At 50.5% G+C, this 10028-nt stretch overlaps 1 protein-coding gene across 3 annotated transcripts in view; it reads left to right on the top strand.

Annotated features, from left to right (window-relative positions):
* BCL9 (BCL9 transcription coactivator) overlaps window positions 1–10028 on the top strand; it is a 116043-nt gene that overhangs the window by 58569 nt on the left and 47446 nt on the right. The gene's annotated exons all lie outside the window — the stretch shown is intronic.

Raw genomic sequence — 10028 nt, 5'->3', positions numbered from 1 at the left:
CCCCCGCCATAGGGTTGTAAATGAATGTTCACAGGAGCAGACTGCTTTGTTTGGGTTAGCAACCGAGTGCTTAACCACCGAGCCACCGAGACCGAACTGCTATACAGACAGCTGTAAAGTACGGGCCTGTTCTCTGCATCTTTTTTTTTTTTTTTTCAAAATAGACACCTTGTTTACTCTCGTGGTGAAGCGGGCGGCTGGATTTATTGTTGTTTAGCATTTCTAGCACACTTTGTTCTCGTTGAGTGCCTTAAACTTATTTATGTATGTATATTGCTTGCTCTCCCCAGAGATGAGTGGGTGATACGCTTTATGATCACCTGCGTTTCCACGGAGGGAAAGCTGCTGAGGAAGAGAAGGGATTCGCCTGGGTTTACATCTCAGAGCGCACACCACCTTCTTGGGAAATGCTCAACAAAATGATGATCAATGCAGCTCTCGAAACCTCCCTCTGTCCCTGCCCAGCCTTGGTCTCCCACCATGTTCCACCAGCCACCTTGGGGGGCTCAGGCAAAGTCAGCCTCACCACCACCCCTGGGTCTGAGCCTATGCCAGGCGCTTTGCAGAACAACCTTCCCTCTGCTTCTCTGGTCAAGGTCCTGCGGTGTCCGCTTGCCCAGGGAGTCACCTGTGACTCAGCCTTTCCACCCACCTCGGTTGCCCAGTCAGCCAAGTCGGCTTTGCCACCCAAATGCCTTTCACATTGGTCCCTTCCCTCCTCTTCCACCTCGACCCGGCCACTGTCATCACTCAGATCCACATTACACCCTCGCTGGCGACAATAGCCCTGACCTGGGTCCCTGGGTCCTTCTTGGCCCTGTTAGCTTGACCTCCACTCCTGAGTTCACGTGTCTCCCTCCAGCACCCTTCTGATAAACGCCCCTCGCCAACTGGCCCCATTCTCATCAGCTCCTTATTGCCTTCCGGGTTAGCGCAGATGCTTCTTCTCAAAGCTCACCTTTCTTTATAGCCTTTCATCCGCTACTGGGAGACCCTGGGTGGCACAGTTAATGGACAGGACCTGATGGTTCACATCCTCCCGGAGGAGTCTGGGAAGAAAAGCCTGCCAATCTACTTTCCCAACCGCAGGCACTGAAAACCTTCCAGGGAGCACAGGGTTGCAATGAAACCATGAGAGGCCTTGACTCAAGGCAACTGCTTGTTTGGCCGTTGGTCTCCTACTAAACTACTAAACCATCTATGTTGCCCCGGAGTCACCTGGGAAAGGTGGCCATGGGTCCCCTCAGTTCTGGCAGTCGAATGACGATGAGGCCTGGGAAGAAGCAGGGCTCACCAACATAACCCCCCACCCCCGGCCCCAAGTCCCTGTGTGGCTCTCTCTGACCAGGCCTTCCATCGGGGCTCCCACCATCTGCGCCCGGCAATGCAGCCCCTTTGGCGGGAAATACTCCCTGTCTGGCGCCATCTCCACAGGTTGGGGTTTCTCTCCGGATCCTTCCACTGGGAGAATGCAACCCCCTTCGCATTCCGTCTGCGCAGCTTTCGCAGGCCCGCCCCAGTTCACAGCCCCCTGCCTGTGCCCACCGCTCTCCCTAAGCTCCCACACCCCGGTGTTCTCAGGATGGCCCTCTTCTCAGAACCCCGTCCCAACCACCCCCGCCCCCGGAATGCGGCGCCCCTCCCCTCCCCCTCTTGTAAATGAAACGGATCCTACCAGGCCCAGCTCAGATGTCACTTCCTCCGGGCCACGGTCATCACCGTCCACAGTCTTTCTGCACCCCCCACCCCGCAGCACAGTCACCCCTCCTCTGCGCGGCTCCTTCCCCACACCCTTCCTTGATAGCGGCCGGGAACAGCACCCTGCTGCACGGTGACCCGTCTTACTTGAACGCTAGGCCGTGAACTTGGCTCGGCTGATCGAACCTGGCACCGAGTAGCCGCTCAGTCAAAACGTCCGGAATGCAGGCGTGAGCGCTACTGACCGCCGCGGCCTCCCGGGCCCTCGCTCCCTCCCTCCCTCCCCACCGCCACAGTCGCCCTGTGCATCTATCCTCTTCCATCTCTACACTGGTTTGTTACCAAATAGCAAACCTATAGGGTCCCTGGGAATGGGCAGTGGGAGGCACGTCAAATACAAAAGAAAAAAGTGACACAACAGCCCTCGGCTGCTCATTCTGGGTGGGTGGTTCGAATCCACATTGCGGCTCTGCGAGCGGAAGAGCAGGGATCCGAAGGACAGCGGTCGGCTTGCGTTAAGATCACGACCAAGAAACAGGGGCGCTATGAATCAGTATCGCACCGGACACCACCAGTGGGAGGCCAAGCACCCTGGAAGGGAGGAACGAAGGGAGGATTTCCCTCATTGTCCCCAAGCACGTTCCCTATCCGTGGCAGGAGCTCAATAAATGTGTGTTTAATTGACTTGTAGGATGTTGTGCTCAGCTAGCTGCTAAACAATCCCATTTCAGGGGTTAACTAATAACACTCTGAGACGTTCTGCTCCTTTGGGGACATTTGCATTTTAATGGGAATCTTAAAACCCAAAGGGAATGTTCTTCATGGTGGGATTCCAGGCAGGCTTTTTGTTTGTTTTATTTTTTTGTGGGGTTGCTGCTAGCTGAGGACTGAGAATGGTTCCCCGCCCAGAGGCCCTTCAATGGTCTGTGTCATGGACCCCTTTGCCATGCTAGTGACACCTGGGGGTCCCTTTTCAAATGAATGACTGGGAACACATCAGATAAAACGCATAGGATCACCACCCCCAAACAGATAGGATGGCATTTAATGGTCAAAATATTAAGAACAGCAACTGTGTGAACTACGTGCACCATCTTCATGAAAGCATGAGTAAACGATTCAGCGGCAGGTCTAGGGATGACTGTACTTTTGATGTAGTGATGAGAACTAGTTGCAATCAACTCCGTGGCAGTGAGGGGTCATCCCCCCGCCCCCCAACCATTTGGTGACAGCTGTAAGGTGATGTGAAATTAACTGTGATTCTGTGGATTGAAACCCACAGACTGCTAATACCACCTTGGGCCCTGGCCAACAGTCACCAATGGAGGAAATGATCCACTTCAGTTAGAAGTTAGTGAAACTAAACATATTTTCCCATCCATCCCAGTTCTATTCACAGTCTCCACCAAAAAATGCAGGAACCCTGCGTTCCTGATGTGGGTGGTCTGTTCCCTTCCCCCAGCCCCCTGCCCCAGCTTCCTTTTCTACACCCAACTGCCTGAGCTCCTAGATTGTTTCATTTTTACCTTTTTTGCCAAACCAAGGACAGTGGTCTAAATTTGCTTCATTTACTGCACAAATGTTGAAGAAGGCAAGACAAAAAGTGATTGTTTGGGTTCTTCTACCAGCAAAGACATCAAGTTGGTGTGTGGGGTGGGTGGGGAATGGGTGGGAGGGTAGGGGTCCGGTGAGGCTCATTTCCTAGCCTGAGAGGGTCCCTTTACAAAGAGGGAGTGGTGGTGGTAGAGTGGGAATCATATTTCAGGGTTTGTCTGAAAGTCTCTGCCAGCTCCTTCTAAACTTAAAAGTCAGTCGTCAGGACCAAAGAGTTCAATTCAGGGTGGCCCAGCCTAGCACCCATCTTTCCTGGTGGTGAGTGAGCAATGAAAGGCCCTCGCTCTTGAAGCACCGCACTGCCTAATGCTGATGTTATTTCTAATTTGGGTACAGTGTTTGTGCTGTTCTCTTTTTAGCATCGGAACACCAGGAACATATTCCATCCATTCCCAGTTACCCTTGTATATTTTAGTCACTTAGAAGCAATTTTCCCTTAGACAGATTTACCCTGATGCCCATCATGCCTTGGGGCACATACTTCTGCACTCCCCGGGGTGCTCGCTTAGAGAACACAAGTGGACTTTACTAGGAGCTGAGCAGGTTGCTACCAGGGTGAGTACTGTATTCGCCAGACAAACCATCAACCCTGTCCCTAATGGTAGTGGCTCCCAAGGGTTTCTCCCTGATACCTTATCACTTTCAGCCTTTTCCTTTGGTGGCGCATCTCTTTCTATGGCTGTGGTTTCTTTCTCTGCACGCGGAGCCGGCCTCACAGCTGGCATCAAATCTTGCGTTTCTGCTGGGATCCTTTCCATTTCCACTTCAACGCCCAGCGGCCGCCCAGCATCTAAAATGTAACGCTCTTCCTTCCTTCAAGCCCAGTTCTGGGTTATGAGTTGGAATCAACCCGTTGGCAGTGAGTTTTTGGAACTGAGGCATCATTACATCTCATAGGTGCCATAAATGGCTAAGGGTTGGGCCAGGAACAGAGAGGCTGGTGATCTTAAATCCCCAGAGGCACCTGAGAAGAAAGGCCTGGAAACTCTATAGCGTCCTCTGCTCTGCCCTCAGGGTCTCCACGAGTCAGCATCGACTAGTTTTGGGAACCAGTTTTTGTTTTCATATCCCATAAAATTTACCCATTTTATGTGGATGTGGATGAGTCACCGTGTGTAGGTTTACAATGCTATGTGGCCATCCCCAGTTTTAGAACATTTGCTTTACCCCCAAAAGATCCCTCATGCCCACTTTCAGTCAATTCCCATTTCCACCTCCAGCGCCAGGCAACCACTAATCTGCTTTCTGTCTCTCTAACTTTGTCTTTCCTGGACATTTCATGTAAATGAAACCCTGCCACATGCAGTCTCTTGCATCTGGCAACTTTCACGTCCTCTAATGGTTTTGAGTCCCTCCCTGTGGTAGCGCATGCCCAGCGTCGTTCCCTTTATTGCCGAGGCACATTCCATTGCACCACATCTGATTTATCCATCATCGCTCGATGGACATTTGGATCGTTTCCACTTTTCGGCTGTTATGAATAATGCTGCTATGAACATTCATGTACAAGTCTTTGGCCTGAACATGTGTTTTTATTTCTCTTAGGTAGACATGTAGGAGTGGAATTTCAGGGTCATATGGTAAATGGATGTTTAGCTTTTTAAGAAGCTGCCAGAATGTTTCCCAAGGTGGCTGCACCAGTTTACATTCCCACCAGGCATGTATGAGGGGGACAGTGTCTCCCCATCTTCACCAATGCTTGGCATTGTCCCCTTTTTTAATGGAGTCATCCCCTTGGGTATAGTGGCAGCTCATGGTAGGCTGGTGTCATTTTTATACGCCTCTGATTTCTGACTACATCACCTCCTTCCTGCAGGTGTTATGGCTGAAACCTACAGGGGCCCTGGTTGTGTAGTGGTTCCGGTTTGGGCTGCTGACCGCAAGGTCCGTTGTCCGAAACCACGAACTGCTCCTTGGGAGAAAGAAGAGGCTTTCTATTCCTGTAACGAGCTTCACTCTCAAACCCACAGGGCAGGTCTGTTCTGTCCTGTAGGATCGCTGAGGGTTGGAATCAACTAGATGGCAGTGAATGAGTGAGTGAACTTCCTCTGTCATGCACCAACTTTTATGCAAATAGCACGTGTTACACTTTTTGGCAAGCAGGCAACCTCTGTCACATGTTAATCTCATGCTGTTACATGCACATGCATGTTATTTACATGGACATGTTATCCTTGAAAAGAAAGTCTACGATTTACCACCTCTTTGTTCTCCTTTGTGCCACATCATATGGAGCTATTGAGCCAATTAGACTCTCAGTGACCCTGGGTGATAGGTAGACTGCCCCTGGGACTTTCCAGGCTTTAAGGGAGCCAAGGGCCAGCTCTTTTCCCCTGCAGAGCTCCTGGGGGGTGGGGGTGGGGGATGCTCAAGCCACCAGCCTTTCCTTTAGCCGTCGAGTGCTTTACCATCGCACCCCCAGGGCTCGATGCCACACTGCCTGGGTCTATATCACTTCACATCTAATTTTCTATCTAGCTTTCCGCTTCTCTCCTGGCCTGTTGTAGCTTCTGCTTGGCATCCTCTTCCCTGCTGCGGCAGTGGAATCCCAATGTGAAAAGAGCCTGAATATGGAATTCAGGGGGTCTGTGCTCTGGCCTAGGAATAACCAGTCATGACCACATGCTCTTGAACTAGTCCTCTGAGTTAGCTGAATCCAGTTCCTTCATCGAGTTATTTAACTCCTCTGAGTCCCAGTTTCCTCCACTGCAAGGTAAGGGTAATGCTAGCAGAGAACCAGTGGCCGTCCAGTTGGGTGCAATTCCTGGAGAGTATTTCTGGGGACAATGGTGCTCCACAGGGCTTCACTGGGTGCTTTTCAGCAACCGACGCGCCAAGCTTTTCTTCTGAGACTCCACTGGGTTGACTCACACCTCAAAACTTTCAGTTAATAGCCCAGCACATTAACTGTTCGCACCAATAAAACGCTGAGGATAATAATAGCCCCTATCTCTTTAGAGTTGTTATTAACCAACTCTACAATCTACAAAAAACCCTTAGCATGGTGCTAGGTGTATGCCAAGCACTCTTTCAATGCCAGCTAGTATGATTTTAATGGTTGTTAAGACCAGCATTGTTATTCATTATGATGGAACTATTTGCCAAGCCTATCACATGGTTAGCATAAGGATCAGATGTGGCGTGGATATGGAAATGCTTTGAAGAATACCATGCAAATCCTGTGGTGTTATTTTTATAAGGCTTCCCCTCTTCCAGGAGAGAGGCACGGCTGGGTAACCGCAAGAACACAAGCTCTGCAGGCAGACCAGCATTCAAATCTGGACAGGGGAAGTCATTTAACATCTCCATTTTGGTTTTCTCGTCTGTAAAATAGATACGATCATAAATCACCTTCTGGATGCTATTGGAAGGATGTTGTTGTTGTTGTTGTTGTTGTTAGGTGTTGTTGAGTGGGTGCTGACTCCTAGGGACCCTGTATACAACAGGACAAAACATTGCTCAGTCCTGCGCCATCCTCGCAACGGTCTTACGTTCGGTCCCATTGTTGCAGCCTCTGTGTCAGTGTATCTTGTTGAGGGGTTCCCCTTTTTAACTGCCCGCTGCTTTACCAAGCATGGTGTCCTTCCCCAGGGACTAGTCTCTCCTGCCGACATGTCCAAATATCCAAAAAGATGAAGTCTCACTGTCCTTGCTCTCAGGAGCATTCTGCCTGCACTTCTTCCAAGACAGACCTGTTCGTCCTTCGGGCAGTCTGTGGCCCCATCATCTCATCGGAGGTGTTCTGTGAACTGGATGGAGCTTTCTGCTATTAATAACTCACCACATATCCTTTTGGTACGTGTTCGCTAATGTACATTCTGTGGAATGTGTTCTCGCCTTATTTATCCACTGTGTTCCCTAGTGCAGGGGTCATCAAACTACGGCCCGCGGGCCAAATGCGGCCTGCTGGGTGTTTTTGCCCCGTTTGGTTTTTTTACTTCAAAATAAGATATGTGCAATGTGTACAGGATTTGTTTAAACTATACTCCGGCCCTCCAACGGGTCTGAGGGACAGTGAACTGGACCCCTGTTTAAAAAGTTTGAGGACCCCTGCCCTAGTGGAATAAGCCACAGAATGGAGTCATTAAGAGCTTCCGTGACAGACATGTGTGGGTCTTAAGCTTAGTTCCACCTCTCTCTAGCTGTGTGACTTCTCAGCATCCGGCCCGGACCTGTAATAAGGGGATAGCTGTTCAAGCCTCCTGGGGTCCTTGTGTGTGTTACAGGAGATCACATATGAAAGGACGTAGAATAACGCTCGATACTTACACACGCTAAAGACTCCATTGACCACAGGCACCTTTACCATTCTCACGCTCTGACTCGTGGTCCACATGTAGGTTCTGTGCATCTTGTGGTCCGGTTGGTCGAAGAGACCGGTTGGTCGAAGAGACCGGTTGGTCTCTTTCTGGGTCATCCCCCGCTCCTGGAACTGCCCCAATCCTATTCTCCCAGAGCTCAGTCTAACTGCTGATCCTCTGTGTAACTACTACTATTATTATTCAAATCCACCAAGGCCCCTTGCAACAGTAACTCTGGACTGTACCTGCTTCCCCCTGCCCCCCGCCCCCCTGGCCGTCTATAACTTGCACCCTAAGTCTGTGACACTGCTTAGGGATTCGTTGTTATTAAAGGATTTTTTTTTTTGCCTCCTCAGTCAGACTGGGAGGTTCTTAAGAGGGACTATTTCTTCAGCGTGTAATAAAACGCTCTCTCCACTGAATTTGGCACCCGACCCGCAATCACTGCCATCACGTCAGCCCTAACCCATGGCGACCTCCTGCACTGCAGACTAGAACTGTGCTGCAGAGGGTTTTCAAGAGTGCAACCCACCCACCAGGTGGGTCTGAATCACCTACCTTCAGGTTAGTAGTCAAGGGCGTAACTGTTAACTCCTGATAATTCTGGCACATGGAGTCCCCAAAGGACACTGTAGAGCTGCTCCCTCGTGTTGCCAAGAGCATCAAGCGTTCTGGGTGCAGACAGCCTCATCTTGCTTGCAATGAGCAGCTGGTGGATTTGAACAGTCAACCTAACGAGTTCATCACCCAGTACTTGACCCTCCACCTGCACCACCAACACTAGTGGCAGCGGCGAAAGCCAACGTAAAAAGTCATTCTGAAATTACAAATCAAGGACTTCTTGACCCGCTGCCTAGTCTCCTTCACGAATGGATGCAGAGTAAAATTATTTCTTTCAAAACAGAAAACATAATGGGGGAAAGGGCCCTGAATGAAGCGTCTCCAGAGCAAGGTCCACGCTCTGCCCAGTTAGCACAGCCTGTCTTTAGTGGTGCCAATGACCCTGGTTTGTTCTCCTCATTACTTCTTGGCATATCTCTCCAATCTCCACTCTTCCCCCAATCCCGGAGGGCCTACTTCTGCCCTGAGAAAGTCCTCCGAGTAGCTTGGCTTCGCTTGAATTTCTGGAGAATGTTTTCCTTCTTCCCTACAATAGTGGTGAGAATCCCCGCCTGTCACTCGGGAGACCAGGGTTCGATTCCCCGACGGGGAGTCAGAATATGTTAGATTCCTCGGGTGGGAAATACCTCGGCTCTTGTCTTCGCTCGAGAAAGAAGTTCACGACGAAGCCTGGGCAGGTTTTACAGGCCTTGTAAACGGGACTGCGTTCTCACCCATGCCGCCTGAGGCCCAAGAAAGAGAGACCATGGCACAACCCAGGGGAAGACTGAGGAGCAGGGCCGTGGTCTCCAGGTTCCAGCATTTGGGGGCCTTCTGCTGGGAGGCCAGGTCAATGGGATTGCTTGACCCCATTGGCTGAATTAAGCCTATCTGGCTCAAGGACCTGAATTGGCTCATTCCCTTGAGCGTTTATCAGCTTCCAACTTCTTTAGGGGGCCCCTGGGCTTGGAAAGGAACACCCCCCTCTCTTGCTGCCTAACAGTCCTGGTCTCTCAGTGGCCTTGGCCATGAAGGAAGATAGCAATCTGATCAGATAACCTATTAAAAAGGAGACAAGCACCTACTCTTTAGTGTGCTGGCCTTCCTAGGGGCTGGGTCACATCCAAAATGTAATGGCAGGATTTAAAGGAGCATGTCAGGAGAGTGTTGAGATTCCAGTAGTGAGATTAGGTGTGGGAGAAAGATTCGAATCTTGAAGCCAGGAACTTTTCAGGGCCCCCTAAAGTCTTCTCCTAAAGCCAGTCCCATTGTGGGCAATTCAGAGATGATCAAATGCAGTAAGAATAACCAGTGTGTATCTAGACCTCTATAAATGCCCTTTGCCTCCCAGCTCTTTCCTCTATTTCCCTTGATTTTCCTATTTCCTCTATTTCCCACCAGGGTTGCAGCACGTCCTCTTTGTTACATTCCCCTTGATCATGCCCTACCAGGCCTCCCACACCCTCCTCACCACCAATTTGAGTCGCTTGTTGTTCCCTTGTCCCTGGGCTTGTTAACACCTCTTCCCTTCGTCCCACTTCCCCCTCTCCTATGTTCTCCCACACCCACCTCCCCACCAATTTGGATCGCTTGTTGTTCCCTTGTCCCTGGGTTTGTTAACACCTCTTCCCTTCCCCTCTCCTCCCCTTCTCCCATGTCCCCCCGGAACTGTCAGTCCCGTTGTTTTCTCCTCCAGATTGTTCATACAGCCTGTCCTATCCAGAGAAGCCTGTGGAGACAACAACATGCACAAAAACAAGACAGAGCAAAACCAAGCAACAATGTACAACAAAACAGCAACAACATCAAGCCACT

Source organism: Echinops telfairi, unplaced genomic scaffold, assembly GCF_000313985.2.
Source record: "Echinops telfairi isolate 266 unplaced genomic scaffold, ASM31398v2 ScPeMD7_7466;HRSCAF=8504, whole genome shotgun sequence".
NCBI lineage: Eukaryota > Metazoa > Chordata > Mammalia > Afrosoricida > Tenrecidae > Echinops > Echinops telfairi.
The sequence above is the reverse complement of the archived record's forward strand: the minus strand, read 5'-3'. Positions and strand labels throughout refer to the sequence as shown.